At 48.6% G+C, this 15,417-nt stretch overlaps 1 pseudogene across 1 annotated transcript in view; it reads left to right on the top strand.

Moving 5' to 3' along the window:
• Positions 1–15,417, top strand: part of LOC120814248 (dual specificity calcium/calmodulin-dependent 3',5'-cyclic nucleotide phosphodiesterase 1A-like) — a 609,273-nt pseudogene that overhangs the window by 112,575 nt on the left and 481,281 nt on the right. Inside the window, exons 2-3 of the transcript XR_013454338.1 lie at positions 12,915–13,604; positions 14,160–14,268. The product of XR_013454338.1 is annotated as a dual specificity calcium/calmodulin-dependent 3',5'-cyclic nucleotide phosphodiesterase 1A-like (transcript). The remainder of the gene's footprint in view (positions 1–12,914; positions 13,605–14,159; positions 14,269–15,417) is intronic.

Raw genomic sequence — 15,417 nt, 5'->3', positions numbered from 1 at the left:
CTCCTCAAGTCCAAGGACGAGAACCAGGAAGAGCCAGCTACTAGGTCCAGACATTCATCCACGCGTGGAAGGGGGTAGGAGTCCTTCTTAGTGACGTCATTAAGCCTCCTATAATCCACACAGAAGCGCCACTCACCTCCTTTCTTCGGCACCATCACGACTGGTGATGCCCAGGGGCTCTCAGAGGGCTCTATTATGCCAGCTCGCTGCATTTTCTCCAAAGCCCGCTCCGCTGCGTCTTGTCGGCCCAGGGGGAGGCGACGTGGGCGCTGCCGTATAGGCGTCGCATCACCCGTGTCAATTGTGTGCTGTACGAGAGAGGTCTGTCCCAGCTCCTCCTCGTCGCATGAAAAGCAGTCACGGAACTCTATCAGCAGCTGCCATAGTCGCTCCTGCTGTTCAGAATCCAAGTCCCCGGCACTTCTCTGCCAGAGCTGTCATCCTTTTCGCTTCACTCTCCTGCAGACTCTCACAGCCCTCCACCGCAGATGGGATCAGCCTGACCGGCGTGTCCAGGCTACGGGTGGCTGGCTCAGGGCCTAGCCGAGGCTCCGACAGGTACGACATGGCAGCCTTTGTCTGTTTTCCTTCCCCCACACAGCACCTGTGAGGTCCGGCTGTGTGTGTAGTTGCGCGCTGGGAATCCAGCGGTCTCATATGCACCACCTGCCCATCAATAAACCTCAGTGTGGCTTTCCCCAAGTCTATTTGACAGCCCTGCTCCCGCAAAAAGTCCAAGCCTAAAATACAGGCATCTTGTACTTCCGCTACCCACACAGTGTGTCTCATTTTCCGTCCCCCCACAGTCAATATCAGCTGCCCTCTCCCTTTCATTGGTGCTAGCTCACCAGTTACTGTGCGGAGCTGAACTGCTGTGTCCTCCAGCTGTGTACCCACTGGCACCACCTCCGGCCGGACCACTGTGACCGTTGACCCGGTGTCCACTAGGGCGGTGCATGAAACCCCCTCGATGCAAATGGGAATATGGCAGAAGTCCGATATGGAAGTCCTTCCCACCACAGCCACATTCTGCCCCTGGCCCATGCTGTACTGAGAGGCGCTGCTGGCCACAACCAGTGACGAACGGGACTTAAGGGTGGGGGCACGCAGCGTCCCGTCTACTGCGTCCCCTTGCCGTTTCCCAGAGCTTTAGTCGAGGCTGGGCAATCCCTCACCATGTGTCCAGCTTGGCCACACCCCCAGCAGAGGCGCGGCTGTTGTTGTGGCCGCACCGGGGCCTGTGTTTGTTGACGCCTGGCAGGGGGCATAGCCAACCCCCTGATCATCTCGGTCACCTCGTCCACCCACAGCGGCCGCTCCGACATTGTCTCTCCTACCGCCCTGACCATTGGAGAAGCATCGTGCTGTGCAGCGCCCATGACCATCTCCCTCTCCAGCGCGTACTCCAGTGCGTCAGTCAGGGTTTGGGGGCGAGCCAACTGAGTGTGAGCCCGCAGATCAGATGGAGAGAGAGCCCTGACGAACTGATCACGTGCAAGCTCCGTTTGCACTGGCGTAGGCATATGCGCGTATGCTCGTCGTGTCAGTCCTTCGATGTCGTTTGCCAACGTGCGCAGGGATTCCCCAGTTCGCCTCTGACGTCCATGCAGCTCCGAGCGCAGCAGCTCCGAACGAAAACATTGTCCAAACCGGCGCCCTAGAGCACCAGCCAGGGCTCCATAATTACCCCTCTCACTCGGGTCCAAAAGCAGCAGGCAAGACAGTGCATCATCCGTCAAACAAAGGGCGAGCTGGAGGGCTTTCTGTTCATCTGACCAGCTGTTTGCACGAGCTAAAAGCTCGAACTGAGCATGAAAAGCCTCCCAGTCAGACTTCCCCGCATATTTCGGCGTTTTTATGCTCACCGGCACTCGCTGTCCCTGGGCGCCGCCATCTTTGTTTACGTTTTGTCCATGCACGTTCCTGGGCGGCAATTTCCCGCGCGCCGTGTAGCTAGCTTCAGCGCTAGCCGTCGCTAAGCCAGGACCCCCAGCGGATGTTGGTGGCTGTAACTCACGTATCATCCCCCTTCCTAGCCCGTCCACGGAAAAACACTGTCCTTCCATCACTTGAACAGGACGAGGATATCCGTACTCATTGTCCTCCTCCTCCTTCTTGACACAAAAACCTCTGCCAAAAGAACGCTCCATCTCCACCAGAAAAAGCGCCCACCAAACAGTAGTCCGCCCACGCCTGAGCGGTCGACTACGTTAACAAAATCAGACTTAAGTTTACTTCTGACACCAGTTGTAACGTTTCGTGTCAATAAAGAGCCAGGTTCTTATCGCTCGGGTTTATTGTTGCCTGTTGTCGGCCACAGCCACGCCATTTCACACACCCGGTCATCAACTTAGTCAGAACAGAACTTCCCCTTCCTGTGCTCCCCGAAAACTACACACATTCCCCGGAAGGGGCGGTACCCCCAACAATGGCCTACGTAACAGTAACATTAATCAGACCCATATACATTTATGAACTTAAGGCACGCTACAATATATATATATATATATATATATATATATACGGTCACACAGAGTTTAACAACGTCTCACTGAGCAGCTATTAAACCAGGAAGTGTGAATGTGTGAATATATTTCCAACTTTAGCGAAGTGTAAACGTCGTACGTTCGATACCCGCTCACTCCTCTCTCATAACAAACAGGGACGTCCGACTTTTAGCGGAGTCTAAATTATCTTCCGTATTTCCGAGTCCGAAATACATCGAACTTCTAGGGAGATAAAATACGTTCCGGGTGGTATTTATTACGTAGTTATCGTGATTAGTAACGATTGAAAAGTTCTTCTCTCTTTATTGAACCAGTATTGGCAATTTCTCAACGAGGAGAGACGCTGGAGAATCGGCGGCGGCTTTGCGCATGCGCGCGTTGATTTCAGCCTGCACGTGACGTGTGTCTCCTCTGACTGCAGCTGGACTGCTGCGAGCCGCCAGCTTCCTGCTTCAGTGACGTCACGCCACGTCAGACACCACAGAAGTCTCCAATAAAACCAGATAAGGTCGCTGGTCGCTTTTGACCAGAAGTCGCCAAGAGGGTTTATAAAGTCAATGTACCAAACAACGAAGGAGCCTGCGCATGCGCACATCTCAAGTCATAATTTCGACTTTTCGAATTTGCAACTTTTTAGTTGCGGGAATGGACATAAAAATCACCGTAACTAGCAGAAAGAAACCTGTCAGCGGACCTGACAAGCGCCGCTTCAAGCCTTTGCGCATTAACTCTGCGCAGACATGATCCCCTTGAGTATCGCGACGTGCTAGTTTAGCCGCTACAACAACAACTAGCCAGTAACCGCAGATTCCATTTCAACAATAAAGATACAAACTTCTCAGTAGTAAATTAATTCACGTTTCAACTGCTCTATGCTGTGTTTACTCAGGTCGGTGATGTTTTAACGTGTGTAGTGGAATAAATAAAACATATTCCGGTGGTGGCTGTGTGGCAACGAACAACACTCTGAACGGCGGCCGCCATTTTGTTATGCGCACACGCCGTCTGCGCATACATGCCGCTTCCCACGTGATCCCGTTTTTCCTTCAGCAGGAAAAGTAGAAGGCAAAAATGGCACCTAAGAAAAAGATGAAACCTCTCGCTGAGCAGAAGACTATTGCATCTGTATGTTCTGCTCCATGTGCCTCTGCACCCTCCCTGACTTTGATCCGCCTCCCGACAGTTCTGCTTAGTATTAAAATATAAACACGCACACTTAAGCCTAGTTTATGCTTCTGCGTTTCAGTTTGTTGTCTGTTCAAGTTTAGACTTCTGGAGAAAGACAAACTTCCTTTTACCTTTTTAAACTCTGTTAAAATGCTCATCCTATAAATGTAGTGTTTTACAAGATGAATGTTATCACTCTTCTTCCAGCAGATGGAGCTGTGCTGTTTCTCCTCTTCAGAGTCCAGAAGTCAGTAAAACACAGACCAGTAAGGTGACCTGTAGCTGTCCTGATGGAAACACTGTGGTTACCATGGTAACATGGGGAAGCTTTCTCCTGATGGGATGCTTCACTTCACCATGTGATCAGTTAGTAAAAGGTCGACTACAACCTGCTGATCAATGAGAGAAAAACTGAAGACTAAAGAAAACAAACACAGTCAAACACTAAAAAGTGACTAAATGTGTTTAAAGCAGATGAAGAAATGAACATGAAGCTTTGTGGACTTAAAGGACTGAAGCAGCAGGTGAGACAAACAGAGCGTCTCTCAGGTGTGTTTCAGGAACAAAGGCCCAGGTGAGCTCTGTGGTCCCTGCTGGGTCCTAGTGCCCCTCCGTCTGCTACCTTCCCCTCCTCATCAGTAACAGTCCTCACAGACCCCAGATCAGACTGAGCTCCTCTTCTTCATCACAGCGTCATCATTCAGGCTAACAGCAGCTTCTCTCTGCCTGCTCACACAGGCGCCATCTTGTTTCCCAGCTTTAAACAATCACACCTTCACGACCATCAATGATGTCATTCAACCAATCACAGCTGCACTTACTGAGCTTGTAGACATGAACTTCCTCAGTGAGCAGCTCTCTTCTGTCCTCAGCAGGTCCGTGTAGAAAAGGAGCTCCGTGCTTCACTTCAGCTTCCATCAGACGGAGTGAAGTGTTGCAGCTTGTTAGAGCTTGTTGTCCTTCATCAGAGAGGGTGTGTCCTCACGTCACCATCAAAGTATGCAGTCTGACTGGTTGACTGAGTCTCAGTCTGAGCTGTTAACAGGGTCAAAGGTCCTCGTGAACAGAATCCTCCTCACGGCTCAACAAATGTCTTTCAGGATGAAAACCAGCATCTGTGGAACGATCCTTCCACCTTGTAAAGAGTTGCTATGACAACAGACTGGATGCTGTTGTTGGACCAGATGGTTCAGAGGACCCGTGCACGCCCCTCTTTGTCACCTGGTCTTCTTCTACATGTAGACTAGTAGGGAACACGTGATGAAGCAGAAACCTTTGTAACAAACGTAGTGAAGAGTTTATATTGAATAAAAACATCCACTAAGACAACAGAGTCTGAGCTGAGAGTGTTTTTATTCTTCTCTCCACTTGGATGATCAGGTTGAACCTGTTGGGGCGGAACAACTTCCCCACGTATCAGTCTGAAGCTGCCTGCCAAATCACAAAGGACATGTTGTTACATGCAGTGTTCTACTTCCTCATCACATGGCACCTTGAACCCTCTGGCTCATATACCTGCTGTACAAAGGATTGTGGGTAAGAACAGCCAGTAAAGCAGCCTGCTTGCACACAGTAAGATGTGACTGAATGTAGAACACAAACTGTAATTCCTCCAGCTTCTGTCATTGATCATCATGAAAACCAGATGCTGAAGACTGTCGATGGACAGTTTATTAGTTGAGTGACAGTTAGTCATCAGTTTCATCTGTTTTTACTTCTTACTGTGGGTCAGAAAAACAACGTCTGCAGACCTCTGCATCGGAAATACAAGTTCTAATGAAAGTACTGCAAAGCTCTTCAGACGGTCCTCTGACCTGTAGAAGTCTCCTTAGATCTTCTGAAACTAGACGTTGGACCTTTCACAGAGCTGCTGGCAGTGACGTGCGGTGAGGTTGGTGGCTGGAGGCTCTGACTCTTTCAAAGTCACATTCACAAACATATGAATTCAACAAAGTAGCATAAATTCACCATCAACTGGCTGCTTGCACTTGGACTACTGGTTATGTTTCATGTCCCGTATCGTATATTCTTTTACAATACGGGTGAAATCAAGCGCTCTGATTGGTGGAGAGTGAGTCACGAGGTGCACTGAATTGAGCCATAATGCGATGTTACCTGTCTCAAGCGATTTAGGTCACTTTTTAGCCAAAGAGGAACATTCATGTCGACGTCATGGGCCAAGTGAATGAATGAGACGGTGCGACATCGAGCAGGGAGACCTGCCATGTTTTCACACCACAAATGAATGTGAAATCCCTCACTGACATCAATCCATATTCACTTTAGCTTCCATCAGACGGAGTGAAGTGACGCAGCTTGTTGTCCTTCATCAGAGAGGGTGTGTCCTCACGTCCTCACGCGGTGGTGTTGATGATCAGGTTGAACCTGTTGGGGCGGAACAACTTCCCCACGTATCAGTCTGAAGCCGCCTGCCAAATCACAAAGGACATGTTGTTACATGCAGTGTTCTACTTCCTCATCACATGGCACCTTGAACCCTCTGGCTCATATACCTGCTGTGCAAAGGATTGTGGGTAAGAACAGCCAGTAAAGCAGCCTGCTTGCACACAGTAAGATGTGACTGAATGTAGAACACAAACTGTAATTCCTCCAGCTTCTGTCATTGATCATCATGAAAACCAGATGCTGAAGACTGTCGATGGACAGTTTATTAGTTGAGTGACAGTTAGTCATCAGTTTCATCTGGTTTTACTTCTTACTGTGGGTCAGAAAAACAACGTCTGCAGACCTCTGCATCGAAAATACAAATCTAATGAAAGTACTGCAAAGCTCTTCAGACGGTCCTCTGACCTGTAGAAGTCTCCTTAGATCTTCTGAAACTAGACGTTGGACCTTTCACAGAGCTGCTGGCAGTGACGTGCGGTGAGGTTGGTGGCTGGAGGCTCTGACTCTTTCAAAGTCACATTCACAAACATATGAATTCAACAAAGTAGCATAAATTCACCACCAACTGGCTGCTTGCACTTGGACAACTGGTTATGTTTCATGTCCCGTATCGTTTATTCTTTTATAATACGGGTGAAATCAAGCGCTCTGATTGGTGGAGAGTGAGTCACGAGGTGCACTGAATTGAGCCATAATGTGATGTTACCTGTCTCAAGCGATTTAGGGCACTTTTTAGCCAAAGAGGAACATTCAGGTGGACGTCATGAGCCAAGTGAATGAATGAGACGGTGCGACATCGAGCAGGGAGACCTGGCATGTTTTCACACCACAAATGAATGTGAAATCCCTCACTGACATCAATCCATATTCACTTAATGTTACAATACAACCAATGATCATGTTCTTCATCTGGTTCTTCTGTTCAAGAGCTTAGTGAGGCTCATAAGGAACAGGAAAGATTTATTGCCATAATATGTCAGACATACAAGGAATTTGACTTGGTGGTTGGTGCGTGACAGTGGACAGTGTAACAATGGACAACAAGACAAGAGTGCACGAGGAATGAAATAAAAAATAATGCTATGGGTTAGTGAGAGGGGTCGGCTTAGATCTTTTTAGCTCGCTTCAGAGACCTGGAAGCGAACAAGTCCTGCAGGGACAGCAGATTGCAGCTGATCACCCTCTCTGCAGAGCGGATGACACGCTGCAGCCTGCCCTTGTCCTTGGCTGTGGCTGCAGCGTACCAGACGGTGATGGAGGAGCAGAGGATGGACTCCATGATGGCCGTGTAGAAGTGGACCATCATCGTCTTTGGCAGGTTGAATTTCTTCAGCTGCCTCAGGAAGAACAACCTCTGCTGAGCCTTCTTGGTGATGGAGCTGATGTTCAGCTCCCACTTGAGGTCCTGGGTGATGATGGAGCCCAGCAAACGGAAGGAATCCACAATACTAACGGGGGAGTCACACATGGTGATGGAGGAAGGTGGGGCTCTGTTCCTCCTGAAATCCACAACCATCTCCACTGTCTTTAGAGCGTTGAGCTCCAGGTTGTTCTGTTCGTCCCCACCAGAGATCAGTCCAATGAGGGTGGTGTCATCCGCAAACTTCAGGAGCTTGACGGACTGGTGACTGGAGGTGCAGCTGTTGGTGTACAGGGAGAAGAGCAGAGGGGAAAGAACGCAGCCTTGGGGGGAACCGGTGCTGATGGTCCGAGAGGCTGAGGGAAGGGGAAGGTGGTATAGATGAAGAGGCGTGAGCACCTGATGGGCTGGGGGAGGGAGGGGTGGGGGACTGCAGCAGGTTGGTGGAGCTGTGGGGGATGGGATCAGGACATTCAGCGTGGTTACATGGATTCAAATAACTGGCTAAGTTGGACTGAAATCAAATTATCCGTTTCATGTAAACACTTTTGTCCGACTATGTGCGGTCCGACTACAATCCGACTAACCCCCCTGGATAACTCGATCCGATCCAGGTGATAGTTCGACTATCGCGGCATGTAACGGTGAATCAGATGAGGAACTGGACTCTGCGTCTTTGCGCATGCTTGAGATCCCGACGGCGTCTTCTCTCCGTTGTCAAATCAGCCAATAGCGCCATTCGCATTCGCTGTGCTCCGATTAGCATCATGCAGATAGTAGAGGGATGTAGCTTCACCTTGCTCTCCGCTCGCCATCTTTCTCATAATGTTGTCTGATGTTGTTGTTGTTGGTTGTTGTTGGTAGTGGTGAAGTGGTCAACCGGAAATGGCTGTATCACAACTAGCTGTAATGAAAACAGCGCCACCTATCGTATCGGATATGACATGCTTTCGGCCAATGATTCGATTTATTCACTGCCATGTATATTGGGATAATAGCACCTCCCCCCGAAAGATAGCGTAGTCCCACTAAGCAAAGATTCCAATTATACCATCATGTAAACACACTGAGTGTCTTTTGAATCTGCAGTAGAACTCGTTCAGCTCGTCTGCCAGGCGGAGGTCATTCATGGAGTGGGGGGTTTTTGGCTTGTAGTTGGTGAGGTGTTTGAGGCCTCTCCAAACCGAAGCAGAGTCACTTGCTGAGAACTGGTGTTGGAGTTTCTCAGAGTCGTTTAGCGTCTCTCACCGCCTTGCTAAACTTGTATTTTGCCTCTGTGTACAAGTCTTTGTCCCCACTCCTAAATGCCTGATCCTTCTGCAGGCGTAGTGTTCTGAGCTCCGCTGTGAACCAGGGTTTGTCGTTGTTGTAACTCACCCTGGTGCATGATGGTACACAGCTGTCCTCACAGAAGCCGATGTAGGAAGTTACAGCCTCTGTGAACTCATCCAGACTGTCAGTAGCTGAAAACATCCCAGTCTGTGAGAGCCTTGTGAATACGTCCATTTCTTTTACTGCATTAAACAATAGAATGATTTCATTCAGGAAACCTTTAGTTTTTGCAGCCGCTGAGATCTCATGAAGAAACGTCACATTTCTTCCTGCGTTTTTACAGATGTTGATATTTCTGCGCTGCACACTGATGATGTCATAGTGACGTTTATTTAATCCATCACAAGCTCGTCCTCTTCTTCTTCTCCTCTTCTTCTTCTTAAGCGTCTTTGGGTACCAAGAAAAGTGCTATAAAAAGTAAAGTATTATTATTTCTCATGAACTTTGCTGCCTGATCATTTGATGATGAAAGTAATCAATCACACGCGTCCTGATTAACAGCACAAACTAATCGATTACCGGCAGAAAGGACTCTTGTTCTAATGACTTGTGACTTGTACGTAACGTATATTAATAATCTTTACTCAGATACGGATATCAGCTGTAGGTCACATTGTTAAAACTGTTTCCCCCCCAGGACCAAACATGAGGACGCTTTCACCAACAGCACCTTCATTTTATTGTTTTAGTACCAAATGTTCATTGTGTGAAGTGAGGAATAATGGAAGAATGAAGCAGATCTTTTCTCCAGCTCTCTGATACATGGAGCATATGTCTTAGTTTCTTAGTTAAATATTATATAAGTGATGCATGAAAGGAAAAGGGTGAGAACGTGAACGTTTGAAGCTGTGAAGATTATCTGATGAATAAAACCTGTAAGATTGTGTCACGTTCCAATTAATGAGAAGCAGCCAATCGTGACGCAGCAAAGTCCCAGCTAGAGGAGGACACGCAAACCCGTGAAGCGTTCCTCATTGTCTTTAGTTATTAATATTGATTTTCTATGGTTATTAAACCATTAAAGACGTTGTGACTTGTGGTGAAACGGCGCCACCGCGGCCGCTGTCGGTACTGCAGCAGCAGAGCGGCGTCTCCCTGTGAGTTAAAGTCTTTATTAAACCTGTCCAACCTCAACGGACACCACTGTCCTCTGAATAATAAACACGTCTGTCCTCATCCCTTCATAATGAGAGTCTCTGTCCTCTCCACCAGACCTCCTTGTAGAAACATCTCGTTTTAGCAGCTCCGTTCACCGGAACATGGAGGAGAAACACACAGAAACGGAAGCGAAAAGACTCCGAAGGCTCGTGTTGCTGTAAACGTCTTCCGGATGTAAGTTAGTTCAACGTGAGAGCCGATAAACCGCTACGGTCTCCTGATGAGACAACATGTCCAAAGGGCTCAGAGTGGGATTGTTATCAGACACGTTGGTTCTTCAGGTGATTTCGTGTTGCCGAATAACAGATGAGCTCCGCGTGGTTCACAAAGGCTCTTCTACTTGATGTTAGTGGTGATGTTTGGGCCGGTTAGGCAGCAGCGTTTGTTTAATTCAACCCTTTCTGAACAGAGTTCTGCAGCACACGTCACCGTCAGGCTGAGCGCTTATAAGCAGCTGCTTGGTTTGCCCACGTGGGGGCGCTGTGGCCCACAGAGTCACCGGTTAGTTCTGTGACGTCACACAAGTGCGTTTTAAGTGTTTGAAAGACACTAGAACACAACACACTGAACTAAACCAGAGACGTGTGTGGGACAACCTCCTGTAAGAGGACAACGAGGGAACTCGTGTTGATGTCCAGCAAGGGGACGTTGTCCCTCCAGATGTTAGTCCATCGTGTCCAGAGGCGCTGACGTTCTCAGTGAACTACAAGCAGGAAGTGAACTAATCCCACATGTGCTGCTGCTCGATGACTGAACCCGTTGTTGTGAACAAGAAGAGGCTCTTTAGTCACCAAAGAACAACAGTTACTTCATTATCGTGGCTCCACTGACCTGTGATTGACAGGTGACATCACGTCACTACCTGAGTTAAGACCATGACGTCACTACAAGGCTTACCGCTACTCGAGCTTCTCTGCATGGCCTCAGCGCGCTGCATCGTGCCGCCTTCACTCACGTGTCATTCAACATGATTGACAGCTGTATGAACAGCAGCTGAGGGGCGCGGAGACGTTCCTGCAGCAGGAAGAACGGAGAGAACTCAGAGCACCAGTAAAGGTCTTCAGGGAGCCCCGGTGGTGGAGCTCAGTGGTTCCATTAGCGCCTCGGTCCAGGGGAAGCTTCAGGAGAACGGCTGGTCATGGACGGGTAATAAGCAGCAACAGAAACATACGAGAAGACTGTCCACAGCTGCATCATGAGGGACCTCTGTCCTCGTGTCCCCTGTTGACTGGACGACACGTGGAAGCAGCTGAAGGTCCTGATCTCCACGCTGCTCGTATTAACCTCCCAACGTGGGGCCCTTTCTCAACGATAGGACGCAGAGGACGGACTTGCGTTCTGGGGAGAACAGACTCGGGGGTCCTGACTCACGGGGACAACAGAGGACGCTCATTTCATGGGACAGCAGCTGCCTCGATGACGTCAGCTGCTCTGAAACATTTGAATACGCTTCTTGACTGTCGGGTTTAAAAAGGGCGGCAGTGCTACTTTCTGCACGGACGCTTCAGCTTCACCATTGGTGAGATGCTCTGTGTTTCAGTGTGTGTGTGTTACTCAGCTTCACTGTGTTCTATTTGTAGCCGTTTACCTGCTTCATCTTCCTCCGTCTGGATGTAGCGTGTCCTTCAAGACAAACACACAAAGTGAAACTATGTCTTTGTGATGACGGCTTTAAAGCAACATTTAGTGACTTCCATGAAACGTCTCACTGTCTCTTGACTGTAGAACACGAGACATAATCTACACGTCCACAAGGAGACACGTCCTGGCTCGACTGCTTTCTGTCCCAACATGTTTTACTGCTCATCAGTAGCTGAAACATGCCTCTGAAACAGCTCATAGGATGTTTAGATCAGACGGTTTGATTGTCAACGTGTCACTGGCAGTGATTGACAGCTGTGTTGGAGACTCCAGGCTCTGATTGGTGGCTTTCCTTTGGGCGCAGTGAAACGTGCCAAAGGCCATTAGGAGCACTAAGCGCAGGCCGAGCATCCTGATCAGCATCACTTTGGCCTTGTTGACAAGTCGTCTTTTCCTCCTGCAACCAGCTGACAGCAGCTCCAAGAGGAAACGCTTCCCCACTTTGTGTCTCCTTGTTTGTCCCCGATGGCACGGCCGCAGTAGGAACTGCTCCAGGAGACATCGGGATGGACTGAAGTCCACAGCCGGCCTCATAACAGCCGACGTAGCCCGGCCCACTGTGAAGAGGGCGTAGTTACTGTCTGATGGAGTCCATGTGATGAGTACGGAGAACAGCACACAGCGTCGTGTTTACAGGCTGCTGTCTCCACGGCAACCAGGAGACTGGGAGGTGACGTCATGTCGACTGGTGTGTCGTCAGTTGTTGGGCAGCGGAGCTCAGGGAGTCATTGTCACTAATGAAGAGGCTGCTTCTTGATGTCCTGCTTCACTTCCTGATTCCAGCTGCACCCCCATGACGCACACACACACACACACACACACACACACACACACACACACACACACACACACACACACACGCACACACACACACGCACACACACACACACACACACACACACACACACACACACACACACACACACACACACACACACACACTCTGATCCTCTGACCAGTGGCTCTGGGTTGGGAAGGTCAGGTGTTATGTTTCCTTTTACTGATTCTATTCTTGTTCTTATCACTTGGTTGGAAACACGTTTCACACACAAGCAAGTTTACTTCCACGAGCGGCTGAACAACACAAACAAAACGTGGGGCTGCAGGTTGGCGTCTGTGACTAAACACAGGTTGGGTACAAGTATCCTGGGAATGAACGAGGTCACTAAAGTGGACGTGACTTTAGAGACGAATGTCCCCACACTGTACCAGGTGGACCAGGAGAGTAAGGACAGTGTGTGTCCCCAGCACCGCGCTGTCATTGGACAATAGAAGTCATGCTTATTGGACCCAAATGACCAGTAAGAATGTCAAATGACAGAAATTCTCCTTCTTTTGTCCAGTTGCCAACGAGGCGGCGCCGAGCTCCCGCTTTCCACCGGCCCACTTGGCACGTGAGTTCATCCAACTTGTGTTTCAAACAGCGACCTCTGTAATGCAGGTAAATACCGTGTGACGGGGGCTTCTGTCCACACGTGAGGGGCACATGTACATGTGACCCGCCATGAATACGTCCCCTGCAGAAGGGGACACTGAGCCGGCTGTCAGTCCAAACAGTCGCACAACTGGAGGCAACAACCAGTCGGCCAGAAAACTCTACTGATTCTGTTCAGACTTCATTCTTTAACTATCCCCACTTTCTTTGTGCAGCATCAGGATTTGCTCCTCTGACGTGTGTGTTTTCCAGCAGTGGGTCTAAGCCTCCTTTGTAGTTGACACATCTTTTTCCTTCAACTGTGTTCACTCCTCCGTGTCCATTCAAACACGTCCTCGTCTCTCCGTCTTACGGCCGACTGCGTCAATGACTTTGGTCCCTGATGGATTAAAACATGGACGCTGCACACGTGGAAATGCTAGCAGGCGCTTTTGTGTCCATCGTTCAGGCTCACGGTCCCAGAATGCACTGCGCACTGCCGTCCCAGCGGCTGTTGGCATCACTGAATACAAAGGAGTTCAGAATGAAGAGATCCTGAAGGATGAGCTGCCGGTCCTTGGTGCCCCGGACACCATGGAGAAGACTGCCAGCAGGTCACACACACACACACACACACACACACACACACACACACACACACACACACACACACACACACAGCGGCCTTTGCTTCATGTAAATGTATCATTCACATGCCAAATGAAGCTGTGATGAAGGGAAACGTGGAAGAGGAGCTTTGCTTGCTGCCTTTGCTAAACAGATGGTGTCCTTTACTTTAAGTTTTACTCGCCACACATAGAACAGGCTTTACGCTTCCTTTCATGGCGTTCTAGCCAATTGTTTAGAAGGTGCTTTGAGACGGGACTTCAACCCACAATCTACGTCCACTGAGTGAGACAGAACCCAGTTAGAAACGAGCGCTGCAGCTTTCTTTGCACTGACATTAACTGTGAAACTGCTGATTTGACTTTGACATTACCAACTGCACTGCCATGTAATATGGGCGCACGTATTATACAGCCCAGATTGTGCTAATCACTCCCAAACCATCTGTGGGAGATATATTCTATCTACAGATTGTACAGCTCCCCAATCCAGCGTTTGGGACGGTCTGAATGGAGGGCAGATGCTGCTGGGCCTCTATGTGTTGCAGGTTGTCTTGTGAAGCAGCTGGAAAGGGGGGAGGCATCTGTGGTGGAGCTGAAGAGAAACCTGGACTACGCCGCCTCAGTCCTAGAAGCTCTGTGCATTGAGGAAGCCAGGCGAGAGATTTCACTTCTGCTTTTCTCAAATAATCCATGAACATGAAGAAAAAGGGATTTTAAAATGAATTTCTTGAATTCTTTCACGATCGGCAGCTAAATAGACCTTTGAGCAGAGGTGGAGGAGCACGTAGAGAAATGGCCAAACGCAAACGTTTGTCTTAAAAAACCAACCTGTGGAGCAGAGGAGTCCACAAAAGGTACAACAATCCAAAGAATCCAAGGGGAGACATTGAAGTGTAAAAGCAGAAAGCAGGTGAGGTTCAGGTTAACACATCATCCTCATGCACGCAGGACTTTATGGACACAAAGGGTTTCTTCCCGTCGGCAGTCGGCTCATCAACAGAGCGCGGCTCCCCCAGCGTTTAATGGCACACGGTACTGGGCCATTCCAGTAGCACGGTGGCTTCCTCACTCATTTATAAATCACAACGGGATCATTTACACACAAGCTACGTCGTCTTAAGCATTTTGAAGCTAAAGTAAAGCACTCTAAATATCTTAAGACTATATTAACTGCAATACCCCCTAAATTGGTGAAAGGCAATTAAATATTATATGTTAGTAAGTAAGATCGTCTATGGATGATAAATAAATGATAATTACATCATCATTCATTCATATTATTTTACTACTAATTAGTATTTAAATGATTCCATTAAGTCTGTGTATGTTAGTAATATATTTAATTTAATGAGTAACTCGTGGCTCAATACGGTTTCCAAGTTTCTAACCCAGAGTTGTTTAAATTCTTGCTGCACAATGTTGCGAGCCTTATTCCTTATAGGACAGTGGGACCCTGCACATGAATACAGAAGACCAGCAAGCAGTTACTAGTTAGTTACACAAAAGATGGCTGACCTAAAGGTAAACCAGTAGTCAACTTTCGTCTTGTGGAAGTTGTAACAAAATGACGGCAGGACGTTTCAGTTAAATGTGAATGTGTGTGAACGCCGGTAAATACGCGTCACATCAGCCACGTGGTCAACGTGTGACACAATCGGCTGGGAAAATCTGACAAGCCGCGTTCTACACAATAATTGAATTGTGTGCTCATCGAGTAGTGAACGAGACAATCCTTCAATTTGTTGATGAAGATCATCAATCAGCAGCTTTGGCAAGAAGGTGTGATCTTTTTTCTGGCTTTTA

The sequence above is a fragment of the Gasterosteus aculeatus genome, chromosome 21 (genome assembly GCF_964276395.1).
Source record: "Gasterosteus aculeatus chromosome 21, fGasAcu3.hap1.1, whole genome shotgun sequence".
Classification (NCBI taxonomy): Eukaryota; Metazoa; Chordata; class Actinopteri; order Perciformes; family Gasterosteidae; genus Gasterosteus; species Gasterosteus aculeatus.
Note: the sequence above shows the minus strand (reverse complement) of the source record. Positions and strands in the feature narration are given on the sequence as shown.